The 20,276-nt window shown below is 34.5% G+C and overlaps 1 pseudogene across 1 annotated transcript; it reads right to left on the reverse strand.

Moving 5' to 3' along the window:
• Nucleotides 1–7,834: 7,834 nt before the first annotated feature.
• LOC143245794 (uncharacterized) lies at nucleotides 7,835–19,852 on the reverse strand (annotated as a pseudogene). The gene is made up of 5 exons (XR_013025691.1): nucleotides 19,831–19,852; nucleotides 15,231–15,502; nucleotides 12,404–12,633; nucleotides 10,089–10,252; nucleotides 7,835–8,527 (listed from the first exon to the last, which is right to left on the reverse strand). The product of XR_013025691.1 is annotated as an uncharacterized LOC143245794 (transcript).
• Nucleotides 19,853–20,276: the final 424 nt, after the last annotated feature.

Raw genomic sequence — 20,276 nt, forward strand, 5'->3', positions numbered from 1 at the left:
TAAAATGCTCGCCCTTTTAGGCGTCATAATTTAACAGTCAATATCACTACTTGTTAGTAAAATAGTTGGCGGTGGGTGGTGATGGCTAGCTGCCTTCCCTCTAGTCTTACACTGCTAAATTAGGGACAGCTAGCACAGATAGCCCTCGTGTAGCTTTGTGCAAAATTCCAAAATAAACACTCTCTCTCTCTCGTCTTACACTGTTAACCAGTTTAAATCAAATTTTTGTCCATTATTTTCTATCTTGAACAGTTATCAATCATAACACTGCATTTTAACTTAAGTGAATGTTAGTCTGTTTTCTTAGTGTGTTTTTTTTTCATTTCTCCTTATCCTATCTTTCTAATAAAACAAACTAATTTGATTTATATTAATAACGCACTGGGAAAGATAGCAGTTTGTTAATCTATCACATTAAAGAAATCCTTATAGCTAACGAGTTTATTTTTATATCATGTCCTGAATATGAAGAGTATCTGTCTTTACCACGTAATTGTTGCAATCGTACCCTTTGTATTGGTTTAACAATAAAAGTAAACTATATTTTACGAGTAAACAACAGTGTTGGCCTTTCATTGGATATTTATAAACTAGAAGATATACACTTGGCAACAAGCGAAACTGTTTGTACTTCATTAGTTTAACCATTGAAATATTCGTTAAGAAAAAAATGCATTTCGAATTGGTCCAATCGATGTAATTTTCATTAACTATAACTTGGTTCTCCGTGATGACGAGAAAACCCACTTGCAGCGAAAATTATATATGTAAAAAACGACTGGTATGGATAGAGGAAATATTATATAGAGGAGCTAACAACGTTTCGATCTTCTTCTGTCATCGTCAGGTTCACAAAGAAAGAAAGAGCTAACTGACCGATAGCTGACCTCATGTTTGAAGGGGGTTGTGTAATTGAGTGTATTAAAGCAGGCACAAAACTAAGGTCTACACTATGTAAAAACTACACTGACAAACACCACACCAACATTATTTATAAAATACAATGTGATAACTGCCACAACTTCTATATTGGAGAAACAAGTAGAAAAATGGAAACCAGATTTAAAGAACATAAAAAGTCACCTTCACACGTTTTCGAAAACTGCAAGTCAAATAAACACAACATAACCATAGAAAACATTCAAATACTAAATAAAGAAACAAACATAAACAAACGCAAAATTAAAGAAGCCTTACTTATACAACAACTTAAACCCAAAATAAACCAATATAAAGGAAAGCCTTTATACCTATATTAATAAATATAATCAAACATCTAAGGACACCCTCTACATTCCTACACTCAATTACACAACCCCCTTCAAACGTGTGGTCAGCTATCGGTCAGTTACCTCTTTCTTTCTTTGTGAACCTGACGATAACCGAAGAAGGTCGAAACGTTGTTCGCTCCTCTGCATAGTGCTTTCTCTACCCATACCAGTCGTTTTTATACATATATAATTTTGTTCTAATCGCATAAGACTAAACAAAATAACGATTACAATGGCCTTAAAGTTTTCTTTCATACAAATTTACTGTTTGAGAGAAATATATCAATATTAACGTTTAAAGCAGTTTGTAAATTTTTCGCTTCTGCCATCTATCGGTGATTGTTTTAGTTTTGTAAATTAATATTTCTCCTACCTTTACGAAGAATACTTACGTTATATTTTCTTAAAACGTTACATAGGAAAACATAAACTTAGTTTAACAGTATTTGCTTAATGCATGAAAAAATTTGTAATTAAATTCACACAAAATATATTTAAATATCGAATGTTTTCTCTGGAATAAACTAAAGAAATTGTAATCTTGTATCAGTAAAACACGTTAAGATGTAAACGGTTTATCTTATAACTATAACTTGTTTCTAGTTATGCTACGAAAAATCATGCTACGAAAGAGTTGTAGAATCTTAATTAGAAGCTATTAGCTTATCAAACGTGTACCCTTTAAAATATAGCATCCGCACCATACTGTGACCACAATAATAATTAAAATAAAACTGTTCGTCCCAATGCCTATGTACACACACACACAGTGTGTACAGTAAACAGTGCACGTTATTTAAGTAAAGACACCTTTTCGTATGAACAATAACGAGCACGTTTTATTTTGTGGTCTATTTTTCTGTTTCGAATGTGTTTAAAATTGTTACGCATTCTCTAAGAAACACGTATATAAGTCTACCAGTTTTTAGAGCCATCCTACCTTCTTTGTTCGTTCGACTCTGAGTGTTAGAATATTACATGTGGTTTATTTACGTAACTCGTTATATAGAAATTAGTTTCTAGTGTAGTTTGATGTTCCTATTTACTGTAAATGGAGTATCAACACAAGTTTCTTTATTATATTTAATGTGTTCCACCATTTTAAAGACACGTGTACTGGTTTATATCGATTCGTAATGACGTAAACAGTAAATCCGAAGTAAAGATGTCTTGCCGTGAAGCAAACATCACCTCTCAAAACCTTCAGAAACTATACTATGTCAGCAATGTCCTAATGTCATCATTCTCACTTCTCTTGTCCTCAGAAGTTCCAGCTTCTATTCTAACATTAATATCCCATAATAATATTATTTTCACATTTTCCGTGTTAATTTCAATTTCTTCATTAATTATCTCATAACAGCGACATCTCAACTATTTTAATACTATTCATACGTGTTTTACTCAATCAACTATTTTAATACTATTCATACGTGTTTTACTCAATCAACTATTTTAACACTATTCATACGTGTTTTACTCAAACATGAACATTATGATCATTATTATGCTTATGTGACATTATGACAATTGTTATCATTTCGACCATTGCTATGTTAAGATTTTGGCCAATGTTATTCTAATGTCAACATTTTGACTAATTCCATGCTAGTACTAACTAAAATACATCATGCATTCCACAGATAGGCCTAAAAGATTTAACACCACCACTAACCATCAAAAATGTTCTATTACTATGAATTGTACCAATTAGTTGAAAACCAATTCTCAGAAATATTTACAAATCTCAAATTATTCTACACAATTTGATGTTCACATCGTTAGCTAGAAGTATTTACATCTCTTACGTCATTCTACCTAACGTCATGTTGACATGGTGACCTAGAAATAGTTACATCTCTTACATCATTCTACCTAACGTCATGTTGACATGGTGACCTAGAAATAGTTACATCTCTTACATCATTCTACCTAATGTCATGTTGACATGGTGACCTAGAAATAGTTACATCTCTTACATCATTCTACCTAATGTCATGTTGACATGGTGACCTAGAAATAGTTACATCTCTTACATCATTCTACCTAATGTCATGTTGACATGGTAACCTAGAAATAGTTACATCTCTTGCATCATTCTATCTAATGTCATGTTGACATGGTGACCTAGAAATAGTTACATCTCTTACATCATTCTACCTAATGTCATGTTGACATGGTGACCTAGATATAGTTACATCTCTTACATCATTCTACCTAATGCCATGTTGATATGTTGACCTAGAAATAGTTACATCTCTTACGTCATTCTACCTAATGTCATGTTGACATGGTGACCTAGAAATAGTTACATCTCTTACATCATTCTACCTAATGTCATGTTGACATGGTGACCTAGAAATAGTTACATCTCTTCCATCATTCTACCTAATGTCATGTTGATATCGTGACCTAGAAATAGTTACATCTCTTACATCATTCTACCTAATGTCATGTTGATATGGTGACCTAGAAATAGTTACATCTCTTACATCATTCTACCTAATGTCATGTTGACATGGTGACCTAGAAATAGTTACATCTCTTGCATCATTCTACCTAATGTCATGTTGATATGGTGACCTAGAAATAGTTACATCTCTTACGTCATTCTACCTAATGTCATGTTGACATGGTGACCTAGATATAGTTACATCTCTTACATCATCCTATCTAATGTCATGTTGATATGGTGACCTAGAAATAGTTACATCTCTTACATCATTCTACCTAATGCCATGTTGATATGTTGACCTAGAAATAGTTACATCTCTTACGTCATTCTACCTAATGTCATGTTGACATGGTGACCTAGAAATAGTTACATCTCTTACATCATTCTACCTAATGTCATGTTGACATGGTGACCTAGAAATAGTTACATCTCTTACATCATTCTACCTAATGTCATGTTGACATGGTGACCTAGAAATAGTTACATCTCTTACATCATTCTACCTAATGTCATGTTGACATGGTAACCTAGAAATAGTTACATCTCTTGCATCATTCTATCTAATGTCATGTTGACATGGTGACCTAGAAATAGTTACATCTCTTACATCATTCTACCTAATGTCATGTTGACATGGTGACCTAGATATAGTTACATCTCTTACATCATTCTACCTAATGCCATGTTGATATGTTGACCTAGAAATAGTTACATCTCTTACGTCATTCTACCTAATGTCATGTTGACATGGTGACCTAGAAATAGTTACATCTCTTACATCATTCTACCTAATGTCATGTTGATATGGTGACCTAGAAATAGTTACATCTCTTACATCATTCTACCTAATGTCATGTTGACATGGTGACCTAGATATAGTTACATCTCTTACATCATTCTATCTAATGTCATGTTGATATGGTGACCTAGAAATAGTTACATCTCTTACATCATTCTACCTAATGCCATGTTGATATGTTGACCTAGAAATAGTTACATCTCTTACGTCATTCTACATAATGTCATGTTGACATGGTGACCTAGAAATAGTTACATCTATTATATCATTCTACCTAATGTCATGTTGACATGGTGACCTAGAAATAGTTACATCTCTTACATCATTCTACCTAATGTCATGTTGACATGGTGACCTAGAAATAGTTACATCTCTTGCATCATTCTACCTAATGTCATGTTGATATGGTGACCTAGAAATAGTTACATCTCTTACGTCATTCTACCTAATGTCATGTTGACATGGTGACCTAGAAATAGTTAATCTCTTCCATCATTCTACCTAATGTCATGTTGATATCGTGACCTAGAAATAGTTACATCTCTTACATCATTCTACGTAATGTCATGTTGATATGGTGACCTAGAAATAGTTACATCTCTTGCATCATTCTACCTAATGTCATGTTGATATGGTGACCTAGAAATAGTTACATCTCTTACGTCATTCTACCTAATGTCATGTTGACATGGTGACCTAGATATAGTTACATCTCTTACATCATTCTATCTAATGTCATGTTGATATGGTGACCTAGAAATAGTTACATCTCTTACATCATTCTACCTAATGCCATGTTGATATGTTGACCTAGAAATAGTTACATCTCTTACGTCATTCTACCTAATGTCATGTTGACATGGTGACCTAGAAATAGTTACATCTCTTACATCATTCTACCTAATGTCATATTGACATGGTGACCTAGAAATAGTTACATCTCTTACATCATTCTACCTAATGTCATGTTGACATGGTGACCTAGAAATAGTTACATCTCTTGCATCATTCTACCTAATGTCATGTTGATATGGTGACCTAGAAATAGTTACATCTCTTACGTCATTCTACCTAATGTCATGTTGACATGATGACCTAGAAATAGTTACATCTCTCACATCATTCTACCTAATGTCATGTTGACATGGTGACCTAGAAATAGTTACATCTCTTGCATCATTCTACCTAATGTCATGTTGATATCGTGACCTAGAAATAGTTACATCTCTTACATCATTCTACCTAATGTCATGTTGACATGGTGACCTAAAAATAGTTACATCTCTTACATCATTCTACGTAATGTCATGTTGATATGGTGACCTAGAAATAGTTACATCTCTTACATCATTCTACCTAATGTCATGTTGACATGGTGACCTAGAAATAGTTACATCTCTTACATCATTCTACGTAATGTCATGTTGACATGGTGACCTAGAAATAGTTACATCTCTTACATCATTCTACCTAATGTCATGTTGGCATGGTGACCTAGAAATAGTTACGTCTCTTGCATCATTCTACCTAATGTCATGTTGACATGGTGACCTAGAAATAGTTACATCTCTTACATCATTCTACCTAACGTCATGTTGACATGGTGACCTAGAAATAGTTACATCTCTTACATCATTCTACCTAACGTCATGTTGACATGGTGACCTAGAAATAGTTACATCTCTTACATCATCCTACATTCTTATTGTGATCTGTTAGAAATATTACTGGCTTATCATGATGTGTTGGAAATGTTTCCACACATACCATCAATCTCCTTCTATACTGATATCAACATATGGAAACCCCTAAATCACCAGTTCCATATTTTAGGGTAACACCAACTAATTATAATCTTCACCATATAAATTTGTATGGAAGATAAAGAAGAAGCCTGATCATCTCTGAATTTCACACATAACTAGCATCAAGTTAATATCAGAAACTCCCTTAGTCCAAACATGTGACTGTGTTTAAGTTAAGAGAAACTTCACATGTCACAAATAATTCTAGTAATTTCTATATCTTATTATGAACATAATAATTTGTTTTGGAGGTTACATGCTTGCACGGATGTTACATCAGTTACAAGTGTTTTGTTAAGGTTATAATATTTTCTTTTTCTGACTACCTCTGGTAAGACACCATAACAACATTATAATAAAACTACTGTAAATATTATTAATTTAAAGAATTTAACAAAGTAGGTGGCGCGACGAGCTCGAAGACTCGTGGAATATGAAACAACTTTCTTCAGGACGAGAAACCCACTTGAAATAAAAATGTATCTCAGAATGGCTGGTATGGTTCTTAACCTGAAGATGGCCTAGGAAGGTCGAAACGTTGTTCCCTCCTTATCAGTAAAAGTGTTAATACCCATACCAGCCGTTCTGAGATACATGAAACAACTTTGACGTTCAATAGCTTAACTGATGTCATTAAAAGATCTTTGGAGTGTTAAGAGAACCTCGGTTTAAGAAAGAAATGTCAACAAAAGTTAGGTACCTGGAGCACCAACACAAGAGTTGGCCAGGTACAAAATTCTCTGAGTGCCACGGAATTCTGGTTACATAAACAAGAGCGAGAAAACTGGTAGATTAGTAAACATTAAAAACTACTGTTATGGACACAAGCACTGGTCAGCTACAAGTGTCCAGAAGGCTAAGAAAATCAAATCACAGACACTGAAGGTAATGATAACACTTAAAGATTCCTGGAGTGCCGAGATAAAAGATAATAAAGATTATTAGAGTTTTTGTTAAAAAAACGAACACTGTTGTATTAGAGTTCAAGTAATTACACAATTCTAATAATCATTAAACACCATTTTCATAGATCATTTCTCTACCCTTTTTATATGATAAACATGGAAGTATAAAGATTTTATGGAGGAATAACTTAACAGATTTCTTCGGTTTGCAGCAGGTGGTATGTGCATCCGAGTTCTTATATTTAGACACCTTTACTATATTATGTAAAATATTTAACAACCTATAACAATAACATTCAGATAATGAATATTACCTTTTAATCTTAATGGCAAAAACGTGTTTAGATTTCAAATAGGCTCTTTATAAATTTCGTTCAAATACCATTCCATAAAAATTTGATATTCATTTATCTGCAAAAGTTTCATATCTGTGAAACCCTGGTATGGAAAGTTACAGACTAACCAGTGACATGCCCAACAGAGCTTGCCATGTCATGTTATTTAAACATTGGTATATCTCAGTTTTCCAGTAACAACGACATCTTTATATCTCAGATATCACCTTATTCCTAAAGACCCTTTCAAAGGACTGCTGTTGCTTACTGTGAGTTTAGCATTAAAAACGGGGAGTCAGATTTAACACTGTTGTAAGCTTTTATCCTACGTTTGTATGGCTGCTTGAACACTGGCTGTCCATTCACTGTTAGGGGTATTATGTCAGGAGGCTGAGTAGAAAACGCAGATTTTTCAATGGTCAGTAAAGGTTGGCCATGGATGCTGCACGGTCGACATTCTTCTCCAGGAGGTCCTGTACTTCGAGAACTTTCAGTCCGAGATGTTTCATTTGAAGAACAGGAGACTAGATGGGTGTATTCCTTCTTTCCACTCACTATTGCATTTTTGTCTTGCTGAAGTTGACTGAAACTCCCTCTGTTGAACACACTAGTCAGAGGAGAATCTGGATGAATAAATGAAAATTCTGAAGTGGCTGAAGATACCCCAGTCTTCAGAAGTCGGGAGTCTGGGAGAGAAGGGACTTCTGGGTTGGAGAGTATATGTTGGGCATAGAGGGATCTTTGGGAGAGAGCCGGTGACACCTGCAAGGAACGTGGAGAGGATCTGTCCAAGTGGCTCCAAGGATCCTCGTCCGAGCGAGATAAGTGAAGAGTGGGAACCACCCGAACACTGAGGTGCCAGTCGAGGCGCAAGGATGAGACGAGATGGAGACTGATAGTCCAGTTCAAAAGGAATGCTAAGACTGCTCTCGTCCATAGACTCAATGTCATTAGTACCTAAGAAACATAAGACGTTTATACTAGAGGCAATAATTAGAGCAAGATGCACTGCTTAAAGTCAACAGTAATGATAACATAAAACAGATGACAATCAGCAGTTTCAAAACATAACAGGTGTCGCTGATGACTATGGAGCTAAAATACTTGTTTGTAATTAAACACAAAGCTACACAATGGGTTATCTGCACCACAGGTATCAAAACCCAGTTTCTAGTGTTGTGAGTCTGCAGACGTGATGCAACACCACTGGAGGACAGCTAAGATGCACCAGAAGGACATCAATAACAAGTATGGAAGTAGAACACAATACATATTTTATTCTTTTGATATTTGTGAAGCGTATTTATAGAATATAAATTCAATAATAATATTTTGCTGTTTTTCAAAATTTGTATTGCATACTGGAGAGATTTAGACATTATGGTAACAAAGATAGAGAGAAGAAACACGACCTTTACTCTCAAGATAATAATAAAAATCTTTATTTCAGCCAACGTTTCAGCCTTGTGGCTTCACGAAAGTTAATTTTGCAAGAACTGTGAAACTAGCCCTGATGAAACCACAAAATGTTGGCTGATATATTTTTTTTATTATTTTCTGGAAAGTAAAGGTAATTCTTTCCCTAACGTTTTTGTCCAACATCTTCGTGTAATATAAAAGATTGAACATATGGTAAACCTCATTAGTTTGTTAGTAAATTGTGAAATACAATGAACACAAAAGCAAATATGAAACGCATAATTCAGAAAATATGCAACAGTTATAGCTAAACATTGGCTCCATTAGTGGATCAGCTACAGCATATGAATATTTATCCTCAAATCTAAAGTATATGAAAAGTCAACATTAGAAAAACAAAACTGAAACCGTTTACGATAAAACAAAGTTCAACATTTATAGCTCTTACTAAGTTACTGCATTGTTAAACTTTAACTTAAAGTTTTGTCTATTTTCCCACAAAATAACCTAAATTTTGGTAACAGTATACAATATCACTTTTCTTTGAAACAAATATAATTGTTAACCTACACCAAAAAATGTCTGTTATAAAAGTTAACTTACCAATTTTCTCTAACCCTATATGTGCCCCCCGTGGCTCAGCGATATGTCTGCGGACTTACAACGCTAAAAACCGGGTTTCGATACCCGTGGTGGGCAGAGCACAGATAGCCCATTGTGTAGCTTTGTGATTAATTCAAAAGAACAACTAACCCTATATGTACTCAACACTAGCACCAATAGAGGGCTTTAAGGAAACTATTCAAACACGATTCAGGTATACAGTAATGCAATATGTCTTGTAGTGTGATAAAAAAACGATTACAGCTTTTACAGTGAGGAAAACGAATGTCTTTATCCATCTCCAACACTTCTGTGGACATTATATATCTATAAAAGTTCATTTAATAAAAGAGAATTTAAGTATATTTTAAGAAACACTGTTCTTGGCAGTTATGATAATACTGTTTTATTTTTCAAATATAAATTGGTGGTAGGATTAAATAGTACAAAAATTTAACGGTACAACAAGCTGTAATGAAAAGGCCAATACACTCACCGCTAGTTTCATCTAAGTATCTTGCGGTCTGTGGTATCACTTGTCTCTCTGCTACAGGACGCAGGTCACTTAAACGATGTAGGTCCATGCTGGTGTTGCGCCGACGCATTATAGGAGAGTCTACAGAGCTCTCAGACAGTGTGTGTTGCAGCGTGAAGAGTTGGCTGAAAGACAATGGACAGTAAGTCTCGACTCTTATTATGTTTTCTAGAGTAAATATGGTATTTATTATTATATTTTAATTTCACACAAGCCAGTCAGCTCTCGTTGTTAAACATGCTTGAAGGTGGTTAATGACCATTGGCTCCATGTAGGTTCTGAAAGTGAAATTATTCATTAACAGTTTATTATAGCTATTAAGCTTTCTTGGATAATTAGTTTTGTTTATTTTGAATTTCGCGCAGTTACACGCAGGCTACCTGCGTATAATGTTCCTTAATTTAGCAGTGTAAGAGTAGAGGAAAGGTACCTAGTCATCACCACCCACCGCCAACTCTTGGGCTACTCTTTTACCAACGAATGGTGGGATTGATCGTTGCATTATAATACTCCCACGGCTGAAAGAGCAAAGATGTTTGGTAGGACGTTAATTTGAACCCGTGACCCTCAGATTGCGAGTCAAGCGCCCTAACCACGTGGCCATGCCAGGCCCTTCTTAGATGGTATTAGCTACTGTAATTTTTGTGTCAGTAAACTTCGAGTTGTACTTAAAATGACATCTCCCCCCCAAAAAAAACAACCTACCAATCATATTTTTCTTCTTTTGAGTAGTCACAGCCTCATAAACACAACTATACAGAAACCGTTTCAAACCGAAAATTACAGAAACAGAAATTCAATTTCATTTATATACTAAATAACACAAAGTTTTAATATATGAACACAAACACTCAAAAGAATGCTTATACAAAGCGTGTCCTATCTAACTCTATATGTTATTTGTTCAAAATATTTAATTTAAATTAAATTTCAATACAGAGAAAATCTGAAAGTTTGGCTAAGCCTAATTTTGTAAGGTCGTAAAACCTTTAATCGTCAAAACCATATTTTATGAAGTACACAATGTGAAATAAGCTTTAAAACAACGGTTAATTACAACGAAGAAAAATTCTAACCTGTTCACCGGTTATATGTTAAGTTGAATCCACTGTCAAAATACTGTCTGTCTATAAACATAATTCTGTTTATATAACAAAGTTAAATATATATATATATATTAATATTTTATAAACACCTTCTTCAGGTGAGTTTTTGAAAATATATAACGTTTCTCTAAAATATAAATATCTTTAAATTTCCCACTCACATTAGTGTTTCAAGTTTGATCGCTAGAGGTCTCAATATAGTACTTTGATGCTTTCAACGTTTATGTAGCCGATATGTATCGAACGCATCAAGTTTCTTTGCTTTTAAATCGCTGTGTTATTTAAATCTTATTTTGAATTTTAACTAAGTGTTTTTAACTAGTAGCAATATCTGAAAAAGGTATTGTATAAAAACAACGTTGAAAATAAATAACATTGTATTATTCTCTGTCACTACAGCACTGACTTTTAAAGGAAACCGACGTTAAGTAAATAAAACGAAAGTTGGTTCTTCGTTACTGATGTATATTCAAATATACATTCACACGACTTACGGTTTAGAAATCCAGCTAGCCATCTACAATATTTAATATTAATAATATGAAAAAAAAACAGTAATAAAATAAAATAAAAATATAGTAAAATAAAGGAAGAAATAGATTTAAACAAAAGACCGTTTGATTTAGTTTTAAAAAATTCAAACTCATAACGTAAAATAACGCATAAATCATCTATATTTAAATAAGAAATTTCAATAACGTTTTTCAACATTTTATTCGAGTACAGCGCCCTCTATATAATTACCTAATGTAATGACAACGGAACGCTTTTTGTTTATGTATGTGTGAAACAAACCTAAAGTCGTGTCGCAATTTTAGTTTCCCTTTTCAGACATTAAAACTTAACTAAAATCTATAAGCTTTACAATATTATTATTTAATTTGTGTTTGTACTCTCAGCAGTTGATAGTAATATGAAATATGTTGACATTCTCGCCTGTTAATGTATTTGGCATTGTATGTTGGAGAACAAAAGTCGAGTGCTAATTTCCGTAACGCAAGAGTCTAGGCTAACATGGATTATTTTGAACTAAATAACTTATAATAGGAAAGAGTCTATTTCGGTGTGAAGCTCGCAGCAAGTGGACAGTTATACTGTAATTACCTGTGTATGAACTTTCACAATGATGTGCTTCATTCCTTGTGTCCAAGGAAACAAAAATAATCTTACCGTCTTGTTAAACCAGCATCAGACAGTTGGGGCACCAAAGTCTGTGACTTTCGGAGGACTTCCCGCCTCCCCTTACTGCGACTCATAGCATTTCGCAGAGAGAACATCCAATCATCTAAACCTTGAGGTGACCATAACAGCAACTGACCTTCTTGACCAACCCTTATTGCAATGACTCCATCTCGTTTTTTGTCTGCCCACTGGAGACCATCAACATCTGCCAGATTAACCTGTCAATGACAGTACAAAAATATTACGTTAAGTATTTCTAGTTGTTTCTTTTGTAACCACGTAATTCCTGGTTAATAAAATGTAATGGTTATTGTTACTTATTTAAATGTCGCTGGTTTTTTTTTGGTTTTTTTTCAGTTTAAAGCAGATGCACCCAATATTGGAATGTTTAGGTTTGCTTGTCATTAAGCGGAATGCTACACAATTAACTATTTGAGCTATGCCCTACGCATGTCTAAGCCCAACTTTTAACACCACAGGCCCACAGACTTGCCGCTGAGCCAGTGAGGGACACAATGGCGGAAATGCAAAATCTCTTTGATTAGAAACTTCTAAAACTGAAATTATGTATTTGTCACGTGATTTTACTTCAGGGTGTTATCTAGTGGTTATTATATCAAAGGCTGTAAATCTGAGACTTCAAGGTTAGCGATCCTTTGCTACAGGAAAGCGCCCCGTTAACTGGAGCCGTGAGTGCTCTTTAAGAGTGATAGTCAGATCCTCCTATTCAGTCAGACAGGAATATCCTTCTGAGTTAGTGATGGGTAATGTTGACTAGTAAACTTTCCTGTAGTCTCTCAGTTCAAAATTAGGAACAGGTAGCACAGTTAATTAAACCTTGTGTAGATTTGAGCAAATTTTTGAAATAAAACACGTATATATTCGAATACATTAGACTGCAGAAATTTAATTACATGTTAAAGTTCAATACAAAATAACTTGTATGAAATAGGTCTATATAAATGTTTGTGTGTGCCAAAGAATTAGCCTTCAAATAACAACAATTTTGACAACAACTCTGGTTCCAACTGATTTATTTCCCCTAAGCTACAAATGGCGCTAGTTGTCATACAAAATGAACGAACACTGTTTCGACAGGTTTTATTTCCCTTGGTTAACATCACCACGTTAGTGGTGTCTCTCAGAGCTTTTTCTCTCTCTCTCTCTTTTAAAGAAACGTGCAACGCTGATCTTTCTGTAAAACTTCAAGATTTCTCACTAATGTGAAGGAACAGCTTCTTGGTTTTCGTGGACATTGTTATCAGATTATTTCTTTCCTAGTAAACGTTTTTTGTTTTTTTTTCATTTCTTGTTATTTACCAATGTAGATAATTGTATCAAAAATTAACCTTGGTAAAAATACTGCTACAACATTCACAAAAGGCGTTTTATTTTTAGGTCTAATTTGAATATTTAACCCGATTAACCATTATTTAAACCACTGATAATATGGCTGTTGTTATCGGTGATCTAGATTTTATATGCTCTAAATCTGCCAACATACAGGATGGCTCTTAAAACCCTACCAATCCATATATCTTATGTATCCAGTGCATCTGTGTGCTGTCCGTCATTCTCGCTGTATAATATTATGTCACAATACGCTCTTCAAGTGTAAATGGGCTTACATCGGCTATATTTCTAAAAAATAAAAGAAACAAATTTATAATACATGCATAAATGAATATAGCATATGGATGAATGACTTACGGGCCTCTCTGTATATAAGCTAAGCCTACATTCCTTGGACTAATTGGTAAATTCGAAATGTTATAATTTATGTTTATTTATTAAGAATAAAATTAAAAAGTACTTGTGTTTAAGAGTCGATGTTTATTTAGCAAAGTTAAAACTAAAACAGATATGTTTAATTACTAACATCCACGCGATATAATTATCTAATATTTATGATTTTGTCATGTATAAAACGTTGAAAATGTTTAATATCTATCTATCTGTATACGTTAATTTATTAAATACACGTATCACTGTTACGTACCCGTATACACATTAAAGATGAGTTTGCTATTACTGCTTCATAAATACGTTTTATTTAATTTGCTACTGATGGATTTTTTTTCTTCTGAATAGCATATTTAAACTACTTCTTATGAAAAAGAGCTGAGAAAGATGTTCTAAATCTGAGGCATTATGATATACGGTTAACCCTTACAGTTTTGGGCGCTTCGAGGCGTTAAGGTCCGTTAGTGTTTGAAAATAAGGGGGTCGTTAAATAAATTATTAACTTGTTTAATCGCTTCAGCAGGCTCGCACCTGCGGCTATAAAATAATTGTATGAAGCAGAATAAACGTTTTATCTGCTTTATATATTACAAATACAATGAGTTTACAATATTAAATTTCCAATAAAAAACATCTTAGAACATATTGTTTGAAATAGCTTTAGTAACATCTTTGTAAACATGTCAGCCCGAGGGGAATAGCGGGAAAATGTTTGTTCCCATCGATAAAATCGCCATCTAGTGAGATAAATAATTTCAGAGTCTATCACTTTTTGTTAATATTTCAGCAATCTAGAATAATACCAATAATCAGTTTGAAATTAATAAGAATTTATTTTGTAAGATAATTGTACGAGAAAATAGCTTTATTTCAAGTAACGGAATTGAAGACCACAGTCCAGTTAAATACATTGATAAAGTTATCCATGATTTGTCTCACGTTGTATAAATAAATTGAATTTATGTTTCTAATAACCTTGGCACGTATTATGTGCTTTAAGCTATTTTCACGTGCTTAAAGAATCTGAGAACTGCAAGAAAACACAAAACACGTGGTGGGGGGCTCCTCCTACCTTATAAAGAAAACTTCCCATCTCTGAAGTCCCTACTTTTGAACCTCTTTTGAAACAAGCTAAGTAGTCCAGCGTTAACATGAAATACCGCTCTTTCCAGCGACTGAAGAATTTATCCCTCTGTTGCCATAGTAACCCCTTCTTCAGCGTGGTGGTCTCTATCGTAACTGGTTTACAAGTTGATTCTGTTTCAGCGGAAGTCATCTTGCACGTTTTCAGAAATCGATTTGTGACTTATCTTCCGGTCATCGTTAGACTTGCTGACGCTTCATCTAGTTAAAAGGACAGACAAGGCTTGTGAACTCTCAAGCACAGCAAATAATAATATAATGTTAAAATGGAAACTAAAATTCGTTTTAATACTGCCCCCTATAAATGTTACTTTAAAAAGAAACATTATACTGCTTTTAATAGTTATTTCTTTTAAACACAGAAATCACGCTTGCAATTAACATAAACACATCTGAGAGATAACAAGACTCTAGCAGACTTAAGTTGTCATAAGCTGAGAGATAATAAGACTTGCAGAATTAAGTTGTCATAAGCCGAGAGATAACAAGACTTAAGTTGCCATAAGCTGAGAGATAACAAGACTTAAGCTGTCATAAGCTGAGAGATAACAAGACTTAAGTTGTCATAAGCTGAGAGATAACAAGACTAGCTGACCTAAGTTGTCATAAGCTGAGAGATAACAAGACTTAAGTTGTCATAAGCTGAGAGATAACAAGACTTGCAGACTTAAATTGTCATAAGCCAAGAGATAACAAGACTAGCTGACCTAAGTTGTCATAAGCTGAGAGATAACAAGACTAGCAGACTTAAGTTGCCATAAGCCGAGAGATAACAAGACTAGCTGACCTAAGTTGTCATAAGCTGAGAGATAACAAGACTTAAGTTCTCATAAGCTGAGAGATAACAAGACTAGCAGACTCAAGTTGCCATAAGCCGAGAGATAACAAGACTAGCTGACTAGCTGATATTCAGGTTTATCATTGGCCTACATGAGAGACTACACACACTGTTAACTAGGGGAAATAAATATACGATATTCAGGTTTATCATTGGCCTACATGAGAGACTACACACACTGTTAACTAGGGTAAATAAATATACAATATTCAGGTTTATCATTGGCCTACATGAGAGACTACACACACTGTTAACTAGGGGAAATAAATATACGATGTTCAGGTTTATCATTGGCCTACATGAGATACTACACACACTGTTAACTAGGGGAAATAAAAATACGATATTCAGGTTTATCATTGGCTTACATGAGAGACTACACACACTGTTAACTAGGGGATATAAATATACAATATTCAGGTTTATCATTGGCCTACATGAGAGACTACACACACTGTTAACTAGGGGAAATAAATATACGATATTCAGGTTTATCATTGGCCTACATGAGAGACTACACACACTGTTAATTAGGGGATATAAATATACAATATTCAGGTTTATCATTGGCCTACATGAGAGACTACACACACTGTTAACTAGGGGATATAAATATACGATATTCAGGTTAATCATTGACCCAAAACTTGCCCTTTAGATAAAGACTAAAACGAATTCATAGGGTAATCCTAAACACGAGGGTACCCAGTTTATAATGGCAGTCTAAAGTTTCACTGAGTGACTACCGCTAAGCATCCCGAACACCCGTAGGTACTGTGAGTCACCGTTAATAATGTATTGTACATATTACACAGTAAACCGTTATATTGATCCAAGCAATCCACGGTTCTACTCTCTCTTGGCGAAAATACTCTTTATGTGTGTTTATATATGAGCCCAACAGTCAAGTTGTAACAAGCTTGGGTAGAAATAATAAAAGTCAGTTCTCATGCTACGACAGATGCAGAAAGAACACGGCTCTTTATTTGTTGGACTGTTAAACTGCTCTTTTACTTCCAAATGAGCATCACATTCAACAACCTCTAAAGAAATGGATTAGTCCTTGACGTCCGTCAGAATGATGTGTCATTTGTAACTAAGCGATGGATAACTAGCAGGGGAAGAAACGAAAAAAAAAAAGAAAAAAGTCGATTATATTATTTTTCAAACTGTGAATTTTTAATCAACAAAGCAAGTTCTAAGAAACACGCTATAGTGCACGTGAAAAATTTACATTATGGTGTGAAGTGCTGATATATTCAAACTTCCACAAATAAATTTCTAAAAAAAAAAACATTCGAATTAGACTTATCGCTCGAATGACATATAACTTCAGAAATAAGCAAATTTTGTAAGAGAATTCTAAAGAAATATTTGCCTCGAACTCCAGAGCTGCGAAGTTTCGTAACAGCTTTGCTAGAGAATATTTGATTTACATTTAACTTCAGATCTGAGGAACTGAAACATATATAAAGATTTAATAATCACTTGTATTTTGTTCTGAGAAAAGCCACATAGCAACAAGAACAGCATACACTGAGTCTACAATTAGTCCTAGATTGTATGAATCGTTAGTAGAACTAAACTATCTCACACTGTAGCCATTGAACTACAAAAGAGAACTATGTAATTAATGATACTGACCTACTATTCCTGTCACTATCGCATTGCATTTACAACATAACTATTGAGAACACCACCTACCGGTGGAAAGGAAAAGTGACTAACTAAATATGGCTAACTTCTCAAGCACTGTACCAATAACAGGTGTCAAATTTAACTTGATTTGCCTAAACCATCAAAAACTACCAATTATTCAGTTTTTTTTTCTAGTTTAAAGTCTTATTTAATTATTTAATTAATATATGAACGCACTTCATTTCAATGAAGTGTGTGTGTTTTTCTTATAGCAAAGTCACATCAGGCTGGCCATCTGCTGAGCATTTCAATGGAAATGAAAAAAAGACCAAAACAAACTTGATATAAATATATTTTAGTAGACATTTTGTATAACGACTTGTTAAAATATAATAAAAGTTTTTAAAAAGAATAACGTTATAAGTTTGTTTACTGATAGTATAAAGTACGATAAAGCTTAACCCTAATTAAATTACAGGAAGAAATGTACACAAATTACAGTGTTAATTTATCTTTTTATCGAATATAGGCCGTACATAATAAAGGCTTAACTAATGTTAGGCCTAAGACAAATGGACTTACAGATTTCGGTGTCGGCGATTAGGATGCTTTTGTATTATTCTATAAATCGTGTATTTAAAGACGTATTGTTGCAATAAATATACTAAATTCACTGCATATGTTGTGCATGCTTCTACTTTAGATAATAATATCTTACATCAGCATACCCTATCAAATTAACATTACCTCTAGATGACTCAGTGGTCAGCTTGAGGGCTTATAGCGTTATAAAAATAAAAAGTAAGCGTTTAATATCCGTGGTGTATAATTTTGTGTTTGACAATAAAACCAACAAACAATAATTAACAGTAATGTAATTTCAATCAACAGAGGTTACGGCTTTAAACAATGTGTATAATAGGCCAACCTTTAACAAATCAAAGGGCCCAGCATGGTCAGATGGTTAAAGCACTGGACTCGTAATCCGAGGGTCGCGGGTTCGAATCCCTGTCACATCAAACATCCTTGCCCTTTCAGCGGTGGGGGTGTTATAATGTGACGGTCAATCCCACTATTCGTTGGTAAAAGAGTAGCCCAAGAGTTAGCGGTGGGTGGTGATGACTAGCTGTCTTCCCTCTAGTCTTACACTGCAAAATTAGGAACGGCTAGCGCAGATAGCCCTCGAGTAGCTTTGTGCGAAATTAAAAACAAACAAACAATTTAATGAATAATTCATTTTTTTCTCTTCTCGTTGTAACACAAATACATGAAAATTTATCGATACCAAAAGTTTTTGTAAAGTTATCGAATGAGTGATTCATTCGAGTAAACGCAAGCAAAACAAATGATGGCTGAAGCAAGCGTATTTGTTTGAGGGACTGGCGCGCATGTTCGAGAAAAAGCATCAGTCTTTTTTAGTTAAGGGTTATTTAAGAGTAGACGCGTATGTGTAGAATAAAATCAGAGGGGAAAAGAGCACACATGAAGTTTTCAACTCGTTTTAACACATAATTCATCAGGGACAGAATGATTAAAACTCCCTTTGGTCACACATTATACATTTTCAACTTATAACCAATCGGGAGCCCTTTTTGCCAAAAACTGATATATTAGTAACCTTGGCTTTAATTTGCGGTCTTAAAACGGCCGCGGCCACATAGCCTACGTTATTTCTTGCTCAAACTTGAGGCCGCTCCACGATTTTGGAGTTTGTAGCCTTAAAGATGTGACCGTGCATAAGGACCCGGAAAGAAATAGAGAGAGAAAATTCGTGCTTATAGATACAGATACAATAGAAAGCATTATAAAAGTAAGTAATTATGTATCAAAATCACTCAGAATGAGTCCGATTTAATAACAATGTGGTCTTTGCTCAGTGACGAATGACATCTGCTCAAAACGTCACAGAAAATAAACTGTAAAAAATGTCCAGATACGTCAGTTTATTATCTTTTATCTGCTATCTCAAAAAGCTGCTGTTCAGATGTTGTTATAATCATGTTTAACGATTCCATTATCGGCCAAGCTAACTCTACGTTATAGTTTTGCTTACCTTCGTAGCTTTAGGTTTAGGGACCGTTTTATCCAATGGGCTGAAAGAGCAGTTGTCCAGGCTCCACCGCGCGCACGTGAGAGAGAGAGTGCAATATAGTCAGGGGTGAGTGTGTGTGTGTGTGTGTGTGTGTGTTTTATAGCAAAGACACGTTGGGCTATCTGTTGAGCCCACCCAGGGGAATCGAACCCCTGATTTTAGGGTGGTAAATCCGTAGACATACCGCTGTACTAGCAGGGGGCTCAGGGGTGAGCGTGCGTTTTGTTTGTTTGTAATTAAGTCCAAAGTAACATAATAGGCTATCTGTGTTTTGCCTACAACTGATATCGGAACCCGGTTTCTAACGTTGTAAGTCCGCAGACACCTCGCTGTGCCATTAGGGGCTTTGGCTGTGAGAGAAGTGTCCTTCATTCATTTAATTTTAAAATAAAACAGTCTTTAAAATC

The sequence above is a fragment of the Tachypleus tridentatus genome, chromosome 3, assembly GCF_004210375.1.
Source record: "Tachypleus tridentatus isolate NWPU-2018 chromosome 3, ASM421037v1, whole genome shotgun sequence".
Taxonomy (NCBI): Eukaryota; Metazoa; Arthropoda; class Merostomata; order Xiphosura; family Limulidae; genus Tachypleus; species Tachypleus tridentatus.